General features: G+C 32.6%; 1 long non-coding RNA gene across 1 annotated transcript in view; it reads right to left on the bottom strand.

Annotated features, from left to right (window-relative positions):
• Window positions 1-7157: 7157 nt before the first annotated feature.
• LOC141553738 (uncharacterized) overlaps window positions 7158-20824 on the bottom strand; it is a 36210-nt gene continuing 22543 nt past the window's right edge. The window contains exon 4 of the long non-coding RNA XR_012485620.1: window positions 7158-7474. This is a non-coding gene — a long non-coding RNA (uncharacterized LOC141553738). The remainder of the gene's footprint in view (window positions 7475-20824) is intronic.

Genomic DNA, 20824 nt, shown 5'->3' with positions numbered 1-20824 from the left:
ATTCCTAGTTTTTCTAATTTTCTATTTACTTTTTAAAATTTTTTTCTTATTTGTTTTGAGGTTTGATTTGTATAAATCTGAGAGTGCAAGGTTGAGATCTCCCACTATTATAGTTATACTGTCTATTTCTTCTTTCAACTCTCTTAACTTTTCCTTTAGAAAGTTAGATGCTATACCACGTGGTGTATATATATATATATATATATATATATATATATATATATATATATATATATATATGTATATATATATATATATATATATATATATATATATATATATATTTAGTATTCATTATTTCATTTATTTATGCTACCTTTTAGCTTTTTTGGCTTTACCTGAGGTATAATAGATTCTGCTCCAACCTTTTACTTTGACTCTGTATGTATCTCCCTGCTTTAAGTATGTTTCCTGTAAACAGCATATTGTAGGGTTCTGATTTTTGATCCAGTCTGCTATCTGTCTCCATTTGATGGGAGCGTTCATCCCATTCACATTTACAGTTAAAATTACTAATTCTGTATTTCCTGCCATCATATTATCCCCAGATTATGCTTTTTCACCCTTGTCCCCACTGAACCCCTTTCCCAGTATTTAATTTATAAACCTCACTTGTGATGTGCAGCCCTCCCTTTTTAGTATCCTTCCCCCCTCCTTCCAAGTGCCATCATTTTTCTTGTACTCTTCCCTTATTCCCTTTTTCCTTTTCCCTTTTCCTCTCCTCCCTTTTAATGAGGTGAAAGAGAATTCTCTGAAAAACACTTATGTAAATTATTTACTCTTTTAGCCTACTCTGATGAGAGTAAGATTCACACAATGTTTCTCCCCCTCTCTAAATTCCCTCAGATGTGGTAGATTTTCTATGCCTCTTCCTCAGATATAGTTTCCCTCTTTTTATCACTCCTTCTCCTTTTTCTGATACTATCCCCTTCCCTTTACTTCTCCCCCTTTTTTATGTCAGTAAAATCAAATTATGCATGTGGACTTTCTATATATCCACAACAGAGATACAGTTCTCAAGATTTTACTTTTTTTTTTCTGCTTTTCTTCAGTCTTGTGCAAGTAGATAAAATTTCTTGTTTACATCTTGTTGTTTTTTTTTTTTTTTTTCCTTAGAAACAAATTGAATTCCTCTGTTTCATTAAATGTCCATCTTCTTCCATGGAAGAAAATGCTAAACATAGCTGGGTAGTTTATTCTTAGTTGCCATCCTTGTTCTTTTGCCTTTCGGAATATCAGATTCCAGGCACTTTGATCTTTTAATGTGGAGCCAGCCAGATCTTGAGTGACCCTCATTGTGGCACCTTGTTATTTGAATTGTTTTTTTCTAGCTGCTTGCAATATTTTTTTCCTTTGTTTGGTAGTTCTGCAGCTAAGCCACAATATTCTGTGGAGTTCTTTTTTTAGGGTCTTTTTCAGAAGGTGTTTGATGAATTCTTTCGATGACTATTTTCCCTTCTGTTTCTATTATCTCTGGACAGTTCTCTTTGATGATTTCTTGTAAAATAGAATCTAGGCTCTTTTTTTGGTCATAGTTTTCGGGAAGTCCAATGATCCTAGATTATCTCTCCTAGATCTCTTTTCCAGGCCTATAGATTTTCCCATTAAGTATTTGACATTATTCTCCAGCTTTTCATTTTTTTTTTTGTTTGTTTGACTGATTCTTGGGTTTTCAATGAATCATTAATTTCTATTTGTTCCGTCCTGATTTTTAATGAGTTATTTTCTTCATTCACATTTTTAGTTCTTTTTTGTATATGTGCAATTGAGTTTTTAAATGAATTATTTTGCTCTATTGAATTTTTTTCCATTTCCCTAATTTTTTTCGAGAGATTTTCTTTTTCTAATTCAGAAATCCTACTTTCTTGAGAATTTTTTATCTTTTCCAATTCAGAAGTCCTACTTTCCTGTGATTTTTTTTAACCTTTTCTAATTCACAAATTTTGTTTCTCTGCATCTCCTGTAAATTCATTATTTTTTCCAACTCAAATTTCAGGATGTTGTTATTCTCTATCATAGCTTCTCTTTCCTTTCCCCATTTTTCATCAGACTCTTTTAACTTTTTGATACTCTCTTCTAGGAGAGAGTTATGTGATGGGGGGCAGGTATCATTCCCCTTTAGGCTGTTATCTTCTGACTTTCTGCTATTAATTTCCTTGGGGTTGGATACTCGCTCTTTCACTGTGTTGAAGGAATCAGTCGTTCTATTCATCTTTTTTCTCATGGGTAAAATTTTTTTGGGGTCTGCCCTTGGAGTAAGAAGTTTAATTATTTATTTCTTTACCAGATTCCTCCCAGACTCAATGGATGCAGCAGGTCCTGTGCCTGAGTTAAGAGAGAGCTCTGGGAGAGAGTTCCCCTCCTCCTCCCTGGAAATGCCTCATAGGTGATTAGTACGGCTGTACTTTGAGGGTTGTCCAGTGAAGGACTCTGTTGTGTAGCCTAGTAACTTCTCTGTGGTTTAAGACTGAACCCGTAAAAGCCACAAAAAACCCAGCTAATGTGTCCCGTGGGGTGTGGATATCAGCAGCTGACGTGAAAAGCCCCTGCACTCAAACTGGAAGTGTCTGACTTTAACCAGGGTCCCTATTTCAAAGGTTCCACTTTTCTGGGAATTCCACTGCTGTTAGAATTCCACTGCCTCAGGCTAAGCCCAACATGATGTGGATTAGATGTTGCCTCAGGCTATGTTCCCAAGGTTCAGGCTCTTAACTACCCCAAGGTGAAGACCCGGAAAGAAGAAGGTGGCTTCACAACCATGCTGAGATCTGTTAGATCACTTCTGGATTGGGGTGGTTCTAGGATCTGTCTTTATATTTTAAAGTGGCTTAATTTCTCTTCTGAACTGCTGTTTTATAAGCAGAGAAGAGCTAACAGCCTGTGACAGATTTCTTTATCTCAGTGGCTTCTCTGATCCCAGTGTTCTCCCCAGCCAGATTGGCACAGAGTGCTAGCACCTAGCTTTGTCTGTGCTGGCTTTTTTTTTTTTTCTTCCTCCCCTTGAAACTGACCTTTTCTGTTGAAACTCTAGATTCTCTTCAGCTGGTAAGTTGTGCTTCTAATCTTTGTGGTTTCTATCAGTCCAGCTTTATTTTTGAGGCTGATTTAACTAATTGGTAATGAGGAAAGAAGGGAACCTACGAATTTGCATGTATCTTCTCTGCCACCTTGGCTCTGCCCCCCGGAAGTGGATATCTTCAACATAAAAAAAATCCATCTCAATTCCAGTGGATCAATGATGGACAGAAAAACTACACCCAGAGAAGGAACACTGGGAATTGATCTTAAACTGTTAGCACTACTGTCTATCTACCCAGGTTACTTATACCTTCGGAATCCAATTCTTAATGTGCAACAAGAAAATTGGATTTACACACATATATTGTATCTAGGTTATACTGTAACACAAGTAAAATATATGGGATTGCCTGTCATCTAGGGGAAGAAGTAAAGGGGAAAGTTTGGAAAAATGAATACATGGGATAATGCTACTAAATAAAAAAAAATACTCATGCATATGTACTGTCAAAATTTTTATAATTACAAAATTCATAAAAAAGAATGTTTTAAGAAATGTAAAAATACAAGATAAATTAGTTTTACAAATCTAAGGACAAAACAAGGGAAAGCAAACAGGTAAGAGGAAATCAGAAAGAATAACTACAATCTAAGAATTTGCACCAATTTTTAGTTATATTCCTCTTAACATGCACTGCATATAAGATTATCCTCATTCGCTTCATATCTCTGTGGGCCATTCTCTTTCAGTAATATATATTTATGAATAGAAAGCAGTTGATAAGAAGAAAATTAAAAAAGCATTCTATAATTTAATGATACTACAGAAGAGCAAAGCAAATATCTTTGAAACTATAAGTGATTTTAGACCATTAATTAATGAAAGAAAATGAAAAACAATTCCAAGTGTCTCCTTTTCACCACTATTGTAGTCACCATTATTTCAGGTCTTATCAACCCTTTACTTTTCTACAGCAATAGCTTCTTAACTGAGTTCCCCCCTCAGTTTTCTCCTAATTCTAATTCATCTTCCACACAGTCGCCAAGATTTTCTTAAAGTAGGCCTGACCATGCTGCCCTTTTAATTTAACAAATTTCAGTGGCTCCCTATTACCTCCAAGATCATGTATAAATTCTTCTGTTGGCAGTTAATGATCTATACAGATTGTTTTCCCAATTTAGAGACAGAAATTTTATACTAAATACAGTATAAGTTTTACACATAAACTCCCAGGTAAACATTAGAGGAGCTAGCTAGAAGGTCAGAGAAGTTTTGTTTTGTTTTGTTTTGTTTGTTTGTTTTTTTTTTTTAATTAACTGACAATATATATCTGTTAAGGATTAAAATAATTAAGACTTCCAACATTCCCTTTGTAAATGGGGGCAAGAAAATGACATTAAAATAGATTTACATATTTTGAGAACTACAAACTTAGAGAAAAAAAAAGATTCATAAAAGTAAAAATGCAGCATTGCTTTAAATATAGTTGAGCTTTAAATAGATAGATAGATAGATAGATAGATAGATAGATAGATAGATGTACATTTAAATTTATAATTCTGTGCATGTGTTTGTGTATATGTCTTGGATTCCACTTTGAATGTTATTGTTAATTTAATTTCTTGGCAATGAAGCAAAGAATCTGTTTATATATGAAATTATTTAGCTGTGTATTATACAAGTTGAGAATTGTTACATTCATTTCCCTCACTACTTTTCAATATATTTGCTTCTGTTTTTTTTTTTTTTTTAATAACTTCCTTCTCAAGGGAGACTTATATGTCTTAAGATGTATTTCTATCAGTTTTTACTTGGTCTCTATCTTAATTCTCAAATGTACAATAATTTGTACCAGGATTGTCTTATCTTCCCCTCTAAAATACTATAATTTTCTGGACTGAAAAATCTGTCTCTTCAAGATCAAGTCTTTCTATCCACAAGAATATTTGGTCATGAAGTAGGGCAGTATATCCCAAACAGGTAGTTTCATTCAACTACAATGGTTACTTTTAAAGAACCTGCTAGTGATTAGCTGTGACTAATTTTTTTTTTCCTTAATTTAATATATGACATTTTCAGCTACTGTGTATGTGAGAAGTGGCATAATGATAAAAGAAAAAAGAATTGCATTTGCAGTCAAAGGATACCTGGGTTTCACTATTACTTTGAATATTATTTTAAGTGAGAATGTTTTTATTAGACACAAGTTTTGATGCATTTAACCAACTTGATATTTGATACTTGATCCTTTTTTTTAAATTATAGCTTTTTATTTATAGGATATATGCATGGGTAATTTTACAGCACTGACAATTGCCAAGCCTTTTGTTCCAATTTCCCCCCCCCTCCTTCTCTCTGCCCCCCTTTCCCAGATAGCAGGTTGACCAATACATGTTACATATGTTAAAGTATAAATTAACTACAATATATGTATACATGTCCAAACAGTTATTTTGCTGTACAAAAAGAATAAAACTTTGAAATAGTGTTACAATTAGCCTGTGAAGGAAATCAAAAATTCAGGTGGACAAAAATAGGGGTATTGGGAATTGTATGTAGTGTAGTTCTTTCGCTGGGCGTAATTGGTTCATTTCATTACTGCTCTATTGGAACTGATTTGGTTCATCTCATTGTTGAAGAGGGCCACGTCCATCAGAATTGATCATCATATAATATTGTTGTTGAAGTATATAATGATCTCCTGGACCTGCTCATTTCACTTAGCATCAGTTCATGTAAGTCTCTCCAGGCCTTTCTGAAATCATCCTGTTGGTCATTTCTTACAGAACAGTAGTATTCCATAATATTCATATACCACAATTTATTCAGCCATTCTCCAATTGATGGGTATCCACTCAGTTTCCAGATACTTTTCTTGAATTGGCAAAAAAGTCATGGATGTTTCTACACATGGGAGATACTACCAACTCTAAGTTCTCCCTCACAGTGTCTAGTTTAAATCCATTCCCGAAAAATTGTATAGCTAAGTTTTGCCTTGTCATCAAAATTCTCTCATTCTCTGTTCCCTTAAATGTAAAATGGGAATAGTTATAAAACTTATTTCCTAGGCTTACTATAAGGATCAAATTAAGTAACATATATAAAGAACTTTGAAAATTTAAAGTGGTTTATAAATGCTAGTTATTCTTACTATTATGTAATTAGAAAGTGATTACATTAAGAAATGACACAAAATCTCATTAATGATTACTAAATATTTTATACAATGCTATTTCAAATGGAGGGCACATAAAACCTGAGAAAGATTGTCAGAGTTCACTCACAACCCTAGTACTCACTCTCCCCTCAATCCCTTCCATGGTACATTGCTCATATTTACATTTATAGAAATTGTCAACTTTCCAAGTTCCCCTGAAAATGCTTTTTCCATTTCGCTAAGTTCATATACAAAGTCACCAGATAGTTGTCTCCTGGAACTTTTGGTCATACTGCATTAATTCAATCACATTTTCCCTCTGACTTCATTCACACTAGGATTTTCTGTACAATTCCTGTCATCAGCCATAGTAATGATAATGTATAGACAGGTTCTATGGTCTACTTGAAATGTACTACACAAAGTTCTCCTCCAAACTTTTCAGCGGAAACTTACCAGTTTCATGTTTCCGAATTTACTTAAGAGAGTCCAAAATACAGCTGTGTCAGAAGAAATTGAGTGTGTCTTTTATTTTGCTCCAAAGTTGCTGTCTCAGACCTTATAAACATAACTTTCAGTAAGTTCTTGCTTTTCTTATTAGGGAGCAAAATGTGCAGGAGAATGAAAACTCTATTCAACATTTAAATTTCTTCTGATTATTTATTTTGGGTAATCTACCAAAAAAGCTACCTTTTTCTAGGTTTTTTCACTCTTAGTCATGTCTTTTTAAATATAGTAGAACATACGTTCTTTTAGGTTTTAACTCTTAGGTTTTAACATTCTTCCTTGTCCCACCCACCCCCCTGCCTAGAATGAATAACACATATTTAACAGTTGCTTACTAAAAATCAAGCTTTTTTTCTGCTTTCTTTACTTACTTACCCTTTCAAAATCAGAAAAATATATGATATTAGACAAATCAAGTAGATCTGATATCTGTTGCATGTGAATGAGCTTCAGTTAAAGATTCTGACCCAGGATTCCTAATTACATGTATGATAATAAAATCAAAGTATTTGAAAATTAAAAACAACTTCTGATGTCATTCCCTTGAAGATTCCCTTGAAGCATGGATCCATCTCAGTTTCCCAAAAAAGTAGATAATAAGGTTTATCCAGTCTAATGTAGCTCTGATTATTAAAACTTCTTGTTCTTGTTCTTCTCCTTCTCTTCCTTGTTCTTGTCGTCATCTTCCTTCTTCTCATCATCCTCCTTCTTTTTCTTCTCTTTCTTTTTTCCTCCTCACTATGTCTTACTCAACTTTCATTTGTGAAGTTTTGAACTTTTTGAAGTTCTACCTTCAAGTAAAGAAAAATTTTATCTATTTTTTTAAAATAATAATTGTTTTTTTTTTTATTTTAAATACCTGCAAAGATAGTATTCTGCATTCACCCTTGCAAAACCTTGTGTTCCAAACTTTTCTCCCTGCTTTCCCCCTCTTCTCTCCTAGACAGCAAACAGTCCAATATAGGTTAAACATGTGAACAAATTTCATATTCTTAACATGGGATTCATTACTGGTATACATGTGTATTTATGTTTACGTGTATGTTCTGATATAGCTAGGTCCTTTTTTATAGTACATTTTATTTTCTACATTTGAAAACAATCTAAAAAGGGGCCAATGAGTGTTACTAGACTTCTGCAGGTTTCACCAAAGTGTTCTGGGAAAGAAAGTAGTTTTAGAATACAATATCACTCACCACATAATAGTTCCTTCCCCAGTTTTACTGCTCTTGATCAACACCAGATTTTTAGTCTTTAATAAAATATATTACCCAGGACTGAATAACTTATTAAGTGTTCCAAATGTGCTTTATCTGGGGCACAGAGCAGTAGAAATATTTCTTACTCTGAGTACTAACTTTTAATTAATGAAAAATGAAAACTGAGTTTTGTTGGAATGTGAAATGTGTGAGTATAAAATGAAGTATCTTGAAAGGAAAGCTCAAACAAGATTATGTAGGACTTTGAAAAGCCACACTAAAGAGTTTTTTTGCTTAATCCTAGAGGCAATCTCTTTATTTTTTTTCCTCTGTGATTGCCACTGCTATGATTCTTATGTAATACTTATTCCTCACTATGATAACTGGTTTAGTAATTTTATCTGGGCAATTTCCTCTTTCCTCTTCCATTCATAATTTAAAAGCCTCCTTGACCTAATCATTCAGTATCTACTAAAATACATTATTTTGGCCCTTGCTAGAGACAGCATTTCCCTGGCCAATATTATGGCATTTCTTTATGTTGAATTATGGCTTAAGACACAAAGCTCATAATTAAAATTAATATTATTTGCTAGCTTTTCAATTACAATATCTTCAAAGTTCCTACCTGCAACTGGAATAGTAAAGAAATAAACAGATAGACAAATAGAAAGAAAGTCAACTTTTCTGCCACCATGCTTTCATTTTCCTACTCAGGGCTTCATAACCACCAAGAAATTCATTCTCAGTTCCTTCCAATATACTTGAACTTTGTCCCATGAATTAATACTTCAGAGAATTGTAGATAACAATGTGTTTGGCAAGTATCAGGTAACTCTCCACTATATGCCAGATTAAAAAAAAAAAAAAAAACTAAAAAACATAGCATATGTTTTGAATAGAAAAACAAAATATAACCCCCTTTGTACTTAGAAGGATGTCTCAAAACATTAAAAATATCTTTATGTAAGTTATTTTTAAGTCACCCTTTTTTTGGTAAGATCTATGACTCTTCCTTATCTTTCTGTATGAGAGTGAAAACTTTTTTTTTTTTTTTCAGAATTTCCAGATCTACTTTCTATGTTAGTAATTCTTATCTAGGGGTCTGCAAACTTTCTTTAAGTATATGTGTATACATATGTGTATATATGCATATGTATGTATCTAGAGAGATAGCAATATCTCTATTTCCTCTATACAAAATTGTTATAAGACTTTTACAATAGGCAAGGTTATGAAACTTTGCATTCTAAATGAAACTGGTAATGATATCATCATCATTATCATTATTTTGATAAGGGGTCCTTGGTTTCATTCAAACTTCCAAAGCAAACTTTTAAGCAAGACTTAGAACTCCTGCTCCATGTGAAGAAACTGATAACAATTATATACTATCATTTGTTCAGCATCTCTTTCCTGATTCTTTTATGTATCAAATTTCTATACTATGAAGTCTGGCCTAGCTCTCTGGAGGCCTCAGAATTAGCCAGAGTCAGTATAAGCAAAAGTCCTTGGTCTTTAGGGGGAGAAGTGAAGGAGACAGATAAAACTGCCAGGAGTTTTTCCAAGGATCCTTCCTTGATTCTATAGTTCAGAATTTCCAGGAATCTCCACTCTTTTCTCCTCCTCCTCCTGAGGTTAAGGGAAGTTCTCACTCTTCTTTCACTCCACCCCTTAATCCTTCCCTACAGTTTTCCTAACCCCAAGCATTGAGATAGCATTAAGGGTGAGAAATAGCAAACATGCTAATAGAGTTATTGTCCAATAGATAATTAGCCTTAAGTGCTCAGTTGTCTGATTCCAGTGCACCTATTTCATCCCTTTGCACTATACTCTCTACTTCCTTTTCTAGTTGTATTTTATTAAATATTTTAATAATTAAATATTTCATTAAATATTTAGAAGTTATATATTTTTAAAATAACAGTTTTAAAAATATTTGAGTTTCAAATTCATCCCTTCCTCCTACCTCACCCTTACTTCTTGTTAAGGCAAGTCATATATCAATTATAAACATAAATCATGTAAAATATTTCCACATTAGCCATGATGCAAAGAAAATAAAGACAAAGATTTAAGAAAACATTGAAGTTTTTAAAAGGATATTTCAATCTGCACTCAGAGGTTATAAATTTTGTCTCTGGGAATGGATAACATTTTTCCACCATTATTTTATTTTTTTTTAATTATATTTGATCATTGATCTAAACAGAAACAGCTAAATCTTTCAGAGATGATCATTCACCATTACTGACAATAATGCTGTCCTGCTTCTGCCCACTTCACTTTGCATCAGTTAATATAAACTTCTCAAGATTTTTGTTGTTTTGTTTTATTTTTGTTTTTGTTTCTGGAACCATCCTGATTTTCAATTCTTATAGTAAATAATATTGCACAACGATCATTTACCTCAACTTGAGCAGCCATTCCCTCACTGATAGGCATACATTCAATTTCTAGTTCTTTACCACCACAAAAAGAGGTGCAATAAATATTTGTATACTAATATACATTTCCCCTTTAGATTTTTTTTTGGAAGATAGATCTAGTAATGGTATTGCTAGATCAAAAATTATTTACAGTTTATACCCCTTAGAGAGCAGAACTAAATTGTCTTCCAGAATTTTTGGACGACTTCCAAGCTACACCAACAGCATATTAGTATCCTTACTTTCCCATTTTCCCTCCAGTATTTGCCATTTTAATTTTCTGTCATTTTAGTCTGTCTAATGTGTGTGAGGTGGTATTTCAGGATTGTTTTAATTTGAATTTTTCTAATTGATAGTGACTTAGAATTTTAAGGGATTATTGATAGCTTTGATTTCTTCTAAAACTACATGTGCATATATATATATATATATATATATATATATATATATATATATATATATATATCTCAACAGAAATGTTTTCTATTTTTATAATTATACCTCTTTTCCCTATAGATTGGAGAAGTTGAAGCCTTTATCTGAAAAATATGCTATAAAATCCCCTTCTCCAGGTGATTTTCAGCTTCTCTTATAATTTTAGCTGCATTGTTTTCTTTGTTCAACAGTTCTTCAATTTCAAGTAACCAAAATTAACAATTTTATTTCCCGTGATTCTTTTTTAAATTTTGTTTGATCACAAAATCTTTCCTTATTTATATATGTTGATCACACTTTTTCCTTGTTTCCTTAATTTAGTTAATATAATTTCTGAGGTCTTCAATGTTGGGTGTGGTTAGCAAAGTAACTGATCAAAAATATCCCTTATCCAGACACTGAGAAACCACTGACAAAGACTAATTCAGCTCCATGGTTCCCACCTTCTGTGGAGGTCTTCCAATAAGAAATTCAAGTTATGTCAAATCCCTGAGCCTACCCTCTGTATAAAGCAATCTCATCTTGACATGTCTTATCCCAGTCATGTCCCTGTGTTTAAATTTTCCATATAAAATCTACTTATGGGGCATACCATGACTGCTGTCTTTGTTTGGGTCAGTTTACCCCAGTACTCTGCCTCAGGGTATCTTTTTCTTTATATCTCTCTCATGTCATGTGGTATCTCACCTAACTGCACTATGCTTCTTAATGCTACTTCTCCTTTTTACAGCTAACTAATTCTTTTAGGGTGCTAAGTTCCTCTCAGGATTTAGCCTTTCAGCTCAACCTCAGAAGTGTTCCCTTTCCACTGGGTAATTGTGCATTCCAAAGAGGAACTTGAATTTCATATTCTCTCCTATTATTTTTTTTCATATTTACCATTCCAGGTGTTCGTTGTATGCATTCATTTTAACTGTGACCTTTTCCCTAAATAAATCTGCCAAAGAGAATGACAATTGTGAATTTTTCACATAATAGACCCATCACTTTTGGTGCCTATCATCATCTGGTGTCCACATTACTGACATCATAATACCCTTTTATCTTGTAAAGCTGCTAAATCTTGTACCATTTTTGCTGTGATTCCATGATATCTGAATGTTTTCCTTGTGGCTGCTTAAAGCATTTTCTTTTGACCTGAGAGCTCTGGAATTTGGTTGTAATATTTTTAGGATTTTTATTTTGGGATTTCTTTCAAGTAGTGTTTGGTGAATTTTTCCAATTCTATTTTCCATTTTGATTCAATGATATAAGGGAAATTTTCCTTGATAGATACTTTTTCCTTGATTTTCCTATATCAAATAAGGAACTTAGACATTTGTAATATATGCAAATTTATTTTAAATATATACATATATATGTATATATTTCAAATGTCTAAGCTCTATGTTTGATTATGGCTTTCAAACAGACTAACACTTTTAAATTATCTTTTCTCAATATATTTTACTGGTCAGTATTTTTATTTAATAAGATATTTTACGTATTCTATTTTCATTGTTTAACATTATTGTTTCTTGCTGCCTTCATGATTCCACATTCCCAAAATATTAATTTTAATTTAATGTATTTTATTTTAAAAATGAAAGGCTCTCAGAATATTACCCTTTCACACACACACACGTGTGTTTATGTGTATATGCTTTCTTCAGCAACTTTTTGTACAGTTTTCAATTTGACAGTTTGTATTTAAAAAAATATTTATTGTTAGATATTATCTTTATCAGTAAAGTTTTGTATTTTTTACCATTCCATTAATTCTTTTTTAAGTGTTATTTTCTTTAGTTTTTTTTTTGTTTGTTTTTGTTTTGTTTTGTTTTTTGTTTTTGGCCACTTTTAGCAAGTTACTTTCTTTTTACTATTTTCTTGCCTCTCATTTCTTTAGCTATTTTTCCCTCTATCTCTCTGATTCTGAAAATCATTTTTAGCTCTTCCAGGAATGCTTACAGGTTTTCTGTTCAATTTACTTTTTTAAAAAATTATTATTTGAGATTTTGCATATTGTCCTGTGTCTTGATCTTTCCATTCAATTCAGTTTTATATATATATATATATATATATATATATATATATATATATATATATATATATATATTTGTTTTCATTTTTGTTTCTCAAATCAGGTTATTTTTAATGTTTGCTCATGTTTTACAGTCCTTTTCCTAATTTTAACTTTATATTAAAGTTGGGCTTTCTTCCCATTGTGGAAAGGGTGGCACTGTTTCTATCTTCAAGTTTTTTCTGGATTAACCTGTCAAAACTAGTTATGGAGGTTTTGAATTTTGCTGTGCTTCCAAGCTATTGTGATCTGGAAATGTAGTTATTGCACTTTTGGTCTGTGCTTTGGTCCTAATCCAGGAGAGGATTCCTCAAGATTGCAACTAATTGCCCCTTAGGGCTTCTGCATCCTTGCAATCAAACATGATACATTTCTTCAGGACTCTTGCTTCCTTGGAATCATAGTTTCTGTTTCTCAAGGATCCTGCTCCTTGGAGATAGAAAGTATTTGTCTCTACTTCTAATCCAGAACTGTGTAGAGAAAATGGAATTTCTAAATAGCATCCAGTAATAGACAGAGGTCTCCTGTGATCTATTTCAGATAAATTACCAAATTCCATTATTGTTTCTTGACTTCAGAGATCCCAAAACTGCTGTGGCTTCTGTCATCATTCTCAGACATAAACTCTTCTATTTAATACACATAAAGCTTCAGCTCAGCCTCTCCCTTTATGTCATAGATCTTTTTTGACCCAACCTTGGGTTCCAGGTTTGTTTGTTTGTTTGTTTGTTTGTTTTTTTATAATTGGTTTTCCTCCTATATCTTCTAATCAAGAAACATTTCATTCTCTATGAAAATCTAGAGAATATTTTTCCTATAATTATTTCATTCTTTCCCATCATTGCATAAATGGAAATTTACATTTGATACACAGACTTGTTAATTTCCTGTGAAAGAAACATTAGAAAATCTCTACTGTTCAACTAAATGATTTCCTCACTGTCCAACACAAAAAGAGCTCCTCATTTGCATGTTAAATTCATTCCAATATAACTAAGTCTTATTTCATCCCTACTAAGTATAAGACATTAGTCTGAGCACTGAAAATACAAAAACAAAAATAAAACAAGTTCTGTCCTCAAGGAATTTTCAATCTATTTAGGTGAAATGTAGCACTACTGGGAGCCAACATGGCTGAGTAGATAGTGAATCTCTGTAACTCTTTCTTAATCACTTCTGGGCAAACATAAAATAGCATCCCAAGACAGATCCCGTGATAACAGAACTAGCAAGGGGACATGGTGAAGCACTTTTTAATCTCAAGACACGTGTAATATTGAAAGGAGAGATGCCTTTCACTTAGGCAAATGGTGGGAGGAACATTCAAGAGCAAAATACTTCCTAATGAGCAAGTAGTAAGCCCAACTTCACAGCAGAATATCTTGAAAAGTAGGAAAACCAACACCAAGACCACTGATATGCCTTAGAATAGCCAGGGAAGCTTTCAGATTCTGGGAACCACCACATGTTTCTCCAGGCAAACAGGCATCCTCAGTGCCCAAACCAACAAGCATCCTGTAGCATACCAAACTTCATGTGCTTTAGCACATTCCTAAGCAAATATAACTTCCAGAGGTGTGCTTCCTTGTAGCCCCAGGGAAATTGAGAAATACTCCATTGTGCCTCAGCACATGCTAAAAACCATCACTAGAATGTTAGTTCAGCTCAAGGTTAACAGACAAACTCCTAGAGACCTCCAAAAGCATCTGCCAACCCACACCTCACTCTCCCAGCATACCATCAGACATGAGGATCACCCATGCAACATCACAACAACATCAGTTCAGCACCAGGTAAACAAATAGGGCCTGCAGCCAATCGCAAAAGAAGTCTAAGACAGTACTCCTTCCTCCCTGGTAGATGAGCTCAATTTAAAATAAGGGAGGGAAGGGGGGAAGGATTAGCAATTTGACCCTAGAAAGTTATTGTGGTGACAGCAAAAGGCAAGACACAAACTCAAAAGAGGACAATATAAATGCCTATAAGTAAAACTCTGAAGCAAAGCAGGAAGAACTTAAAAGGATTTTAAAAATCACATTAGGGAAGTGGAAAAAAAATTGGGGAAAGAAATGAGAATAATGCAAGAAAATTATGGAAAAAAACCCAGTAAATTGCTTGGAAAATTGCTTAAAAATCATAGAATTAGCCAAATGGAAAAGAAAGTATAAAAGCTGTTGAGGTAAACAATACCTTACAGTTTAGAATTGGAGAACATAACCTAATGATTCTATTATACAAAAAATGAGCAAATAAATTTGAAAAAATGAAAAAAAAATGGAAGAAAATATAAGATACATCTTTGGAAAACAACTGACTTGTAAAATAGATCCAGGAGAGATAATATCAGAATCACCAGACTACTTGAAAAATCTAATCACAAGGAATACCTGGATCACATCTTACAAGAAATTATCGAGGAAAAATACCCTTATATTATGGAACCATTCGTCAAAATAGGCATTTTCTTTAAAAAAATTAAATATTAAAAAAATATATATATTGATTGTTTCAGACAAGAGATCCCCAAATGAAAACTTCAAGAAGCATTACCACTAAATTTTGGAACTAGAAAAACCAAATACAAGAGGAAGAAATAATTAAAATATCTGGATGCTACAATCAGTATTACAAAGGATTTGGCAGTTACAATATTAAAGAATGAACAGCCATGGAACATGATATTCCAGAAGGCAAACAAACTAGGATTACAATTAGGAATCACTTATCCAGCAAAATTAAGCACAATACATCTAGGGAAAAAGTGGTTATTCAAATAAATAGGAGAATTTCCAGTTTTCATAAGGAGAAGACAAGAATTGAATGAAAAATTTGACCTCCAATATTAAGAAAAAAAGAAATATAAACATAAAATGGGGGAAGAAAACATAAGTAATTTAATAGAGCTAGTTGCTTATATTCCTCCACAGGAAAATGGTGCTTACAATTCTTTTTTTTTTCTTTTTTTCACATATTTTTGTTTTCTTTTTTTGTTATACATGTACATTAGTTTTAATACACAAATCTTTTTTGAATCATGTTGGGAAAAATCAGTACAAAAGAGAAACACCATAAGACAAAAAAGCAACAAAAAAACCCTAAATTCGCGCTGATTTACATTCATTCTCCATAGTTTTCCCTCTGGATGCAGATGACAGAGTACTGGGAAGAACCAAGTCTTTCATAGCTGATCATGGCACAATCTTGTTTTTACTGTATATTGTATTCCTAGTTCTACTTGTTTGTCTTGGCGTTAGTTTATGTAAATATTTCCAGATCTTTCTAAAATCATCTTATTCGGGGGCAGCTAAATGGCGCAGTGGATACTGGCCCTGAAGTCAGGAAGACCTGAGTTCAAATCTAGCCTCAGACACTTAATACTTCCTAGCTATGTGACCCTGGGAAAGTCACTTAACCCCAATTACCTCAGCCAAACATACACACACACACACACACACACACACACACACACACACACACACACATATGCATATATACACTTTTCAATTCTTTGTCACCACAAAAAGTACAAACATTTGTAGTACTTTTCCCTCTTTTATGATTTCCTTGGGATACAGACCCAAATATTTGTAATTCTTAAAAATTGTATAACTAATAGCATAAATAAAAGAATATACACAGTAAAAAGCTATAAGGCAAATTTGAGAAATGGCATTAAAATGATAAAAAAAACACAAGGAATGAGAAAGATGTACAGAAAGAAAAGTAGAATGGTGTAAGATAAACCTAATTAAAAGACATAAGAAAGGAGGCTGCATCTTGCTAAGAGGTACCATAGATAATGAAGTAATATCAATACTGAACATTATATACGAACCATATTGTGTGATATCCAAGTTATTAAAGAAGTTAAGTGAGTTACTGAAAGAAATAGACAACAAAACTGTTATATTTGGATATTGCAAATGTCCCCTCTCAGGACTCAATAAATATAATAAAATAAACAAGAAACTAAAGAGGAAGATAGAATATTATAAAAGGTAGATATAACAAACCTTTGAAGAGAAATGAATGGGAATAGAAAGGAATATACCTTTCACTCAGCAGCAAATGGCACCTATACAAAAGTAGATAATGTAATAAGATATAAAAAACCTTCAAAATTCAAATGTAAAAAGACAGAAATCTTAAAAGTATTCTTTTCTGATCAATTCCAATAAAAACAGTTTGTTCAATAAAGGACATTGAAACAGTCAATTAAAATTAACTAGAAACTTGTCTAAGTGGATTAAAAAAAAAAAAAAAAAAAAAACAATCAAAGAAACAATCAACAATTTCCTTAAGCTCTCTCTCACGTTGGGCCTCTTCTGATAGGTATTAGGTAAATTCAGGCTGTGGTACAAAGATGGCAAACTCTAAGACCCCTACCACCTATAATCAATCATAAAAATGATATAGAAATGGCATCAAGAATCTAGATAACAGAGATATGAGTCTCTGAAAGGGGTTGACCCCAAGTTTCTGAGAAATATGCACTTTGCCAAGAAACACAAGAAGGGGCTGAAGAAGATGTATATCAACCATGCCAAAGCCATCAAGACCCTAAGCATCAAGGCTTCCAAGGCCAAGATCTTCAGGCTCAGATTCCCAAGATCATTCCCCGCCCCCATGCTAGCCACAAGATTGTAGCCAAGCATTCAAACCTTAATACTGGTATCAAAAACCCAGGCCCCAGGATCACAAAGCCTGAGTTTCAGTTGGCCAGAACCACTGACCCCAAGACCACCAATCCCACTGACTCCAAGACCACCAAGCCCATGGATCCGAAGACCATCAAGCCCACTGATCTCAAGACCATGAAACCCACTGATCCCAAGGACACAAATGCCCCTAATTCTAAGGTCACCAAGTATGGCACAAAGATCACCAATTCTGATACCAAAGCCTCCAAATCTGACACCAAGCTTGCCAAGCCTGATCCCAAGGCAGCCAAGTGTAAACCCATGCCCCCAAAGTTTGATGCCAAGACTGTCAAAGTTGATTGTAAGTCCACAAAGCCAGTGATTCCAAGGCTTTTCCTTAGTCCAAAGGAAAAGATTCTGGGCTAAAGTTGCTGATTCCAAGCCTTCAAAATAGATGCTTCAGAACAGAAGGACTGGCTAAAACCTAAGCCGCCATTTTTCCTAGCCATTATTCAGTATTTTGTACAAATATAGGAAATGATCAGTGATGAGGAAAAAAATAATAATTTCATTAAAGAGAATGACAAAAAATGAGACAACATATTAAAATTTATGGGACACAGCTAAAACAGTCCTTAGGAGAAAATATATTTCTGTAAATTTTTACATCAAAAAGATGGGGAAAAAAGATTAATGAATTGCACATGCAAATAAAATAAATTAAAAAAGAACAAATTTGTAATCTCTAAATGAACATCAAATTTGAAACACTGAAAATTAAAGTTAAAATTAATAAAATTGAAATATAATATCTATTGAGCTAATAAATTAATATAGGAGCTAATTTTTAAAGCAGATTAGATGGATATCATTAATTAATTTAGTTTTATAAAAGAAAGAAGGAAATCAATCATCTAGTATCAAAAATGACATGGGTTAAATTATCATCAATGGAAAAAATAAAGCAATATTTAGGGAATATTTTACCCAATTATATAATAAATTTGACAATCTTAGCAAAACAAATGAATACTTATGAAAATATAAATTACCTAACTTAACAAATAATGAATAGAAAGGCTAAATAAATAACTTCATTTTAGAAAAATATAAACTCTAGGAAAAAATATCTAGGGCCAAAAGGGTTCATGAGAGAACTCTACCAAATATTTAAAGAACAATTAATTTCTTTTTTTTATTAATTTTTATAATTATAGCATTTTCTTTGTCAGTACATATGCATAGGGATTTTTTTTTTTACAACATTATCCCTTGTACTCCCTTCTGTTCCGAGTTTTTCCCCTCCTTCCTTCCACCCCCTCCCCTGGATGGCGGGCATTGCCATACATATTAAATATCTTATAGTATATCTTAAGTACAATATATATGTGCAGAACCGAATTTTGTTGTTTTTGTTGTTTCAAAGGAGGGATTGTATTCACAAGGTAAAAATAATCTGGGAAGAGAAACAAAACAAAAACAAAAAAAAAAAAAAAAAAAAAAAAAAACAATGCTCACAGTTTACACTCATTTCTCAGTGTTCCTTTTCTGAATGTAGCTGATTCTGTCCATCATTGATCAATTGGAATTGGATTAGCTCTTCTCTATGTTGAAGATATCCACTTCCATCAGAATACATCCTCATACAGTATCATTGCTTGAAGTGTATAATGATCCCCTAGTTCTGCTCGTTTCACTCAGCAAAGAACAATTTATTTCAATACTATGTAAACTATTTAGGAAAATGTAGGTGAATAAGTCCTGCAAAACTCCTTTTATTTAAAAAAAATATGGTTCTTATATTTAAGCCAGGAAGAGCTAAAGCAGAGGAGGAAAAAATAATAGAGCAATTTCCCTAATGAACATTGATGCAAAAACGTTGAACAAAATACTAGCAAGGGGATTAGATCATTATATCATAAATATTATAGACTACGGCCAGGTGGGACTTATTCCAAGATTGCAGGATTGGTTCAATACTAGGAAACCTATCAGAATAATTGACCATATCAACAACAACAACAACAACAACAACAACAACAACAACAACAGAAATCATAAGCTTATCTCAACAGATGCTGAAAAGTCTTTTGAAAAAATACAGCACCAATTCTTACAACACTAGAGAACATATTAATAAATGGAGCATTCTTTAAAATGATAAATGTTATCTATTTAAAACCATCTCCAAACATTATCTATAATGAGAACGATCTAGAAGCCTTTTCAATTAGAATGGGGGTAAAGCAAGGATGGCCATTATTGCTAATATTATTTAATATAGTAATATAAATGTTAGCTATAACAATAAGATAAGAAAGTATTAGAATATACAATGAGAAAATAAAACTATCACAAACATAAAAAATGATATGACAGCATACTTAAAGAACTGTAGAAGATCTAATAATTTTTTTTGAAATAATTAACAACTTTACTAAAGTTGCAAGACATAAGATCCACCCATATAAATCATTAGCATTTCCATATATCAAGGACAAATTCTAGCAGCAACAGATAAAAAGAGAAACCCTATTCAAAATAACTATAAACAATATAAAATACCTTGGAGTTTACTTTGCCAGATAAAGTCAGAAACTATAATTAACACAATTATAAAACATTTTTCACACAAATAAAGACAACTTTAACCACTGGGAAAATATTGATTGCTCTTGGGTAGACTGAGCCAGCATAATAAAAATGACAATTACATCTAAACTAATTACTTATTCAGTGCCATAGAAACCAACTACCAAAAATGACCTGATAGATTTGGAAAAATAACAACAAAATTCATCTGGAAAAACAAATGGTCAGGAATATCAAAATAATTTAAAAAAATGAAAGAAGATGACAATACCAATCATATTATAAAGCAGTCATCATAGAAACTATCTGGTACTGGCTAAGAAATAGAGTGGTAGATAAATTATATAGACTTGATACACAAAACACTGTAGTCAATGACCATAGTAACCTTCTTTTGGATCAATGAAGAGACCCCAGTTTTGAGGATAAAAGAACACTCTTTGACAAAACCTGCTGGGAAAAACTGAAAAATATTAGGACATAATTTGAGTATAAGCCACTTCTCAAACTGTTTACCAAGATAAGATAAAAATGAATGCATGATTTAGACATAAAGGATGACACTATAAACAAATTTAAAAAGTAAGAAATAATCTATCTGTCATTTATATGGGGAGAGAAAGAATTCACAACCAAATAAGAGGCAGAGAGCATACAAGATATAAAATAGATAATTTTGATTATATTAAATCAAAAAGCATTTGTAAAAGCAAAACCAATACTACCAAGATTAGAAAGAAAAACAGAAACCTGGGAAATAATTTTTTAGCAAGTATCTCTGACAAAA

This window comes from Sminthopsis crassicaudata, chromosome 1 (assembly GCF_048593235.1).
Source record: "Sminthopsis crassicaudata isolate SCR6 chromosome 1, ASM4859323v1, whole genome shotgun sequence".
NCBI lineage: Eukaryota > Metazoa > Chordata > Mammalia > Dasyuromorphia > Dasyuridae > Sminthopsis > Sminthopsis crassicaudata.
The sequence above is the reverse complement of the archived record's forward strand: the minus strand, read 5'-3'. Positions and strand labels throughout refer to the sequence as shown.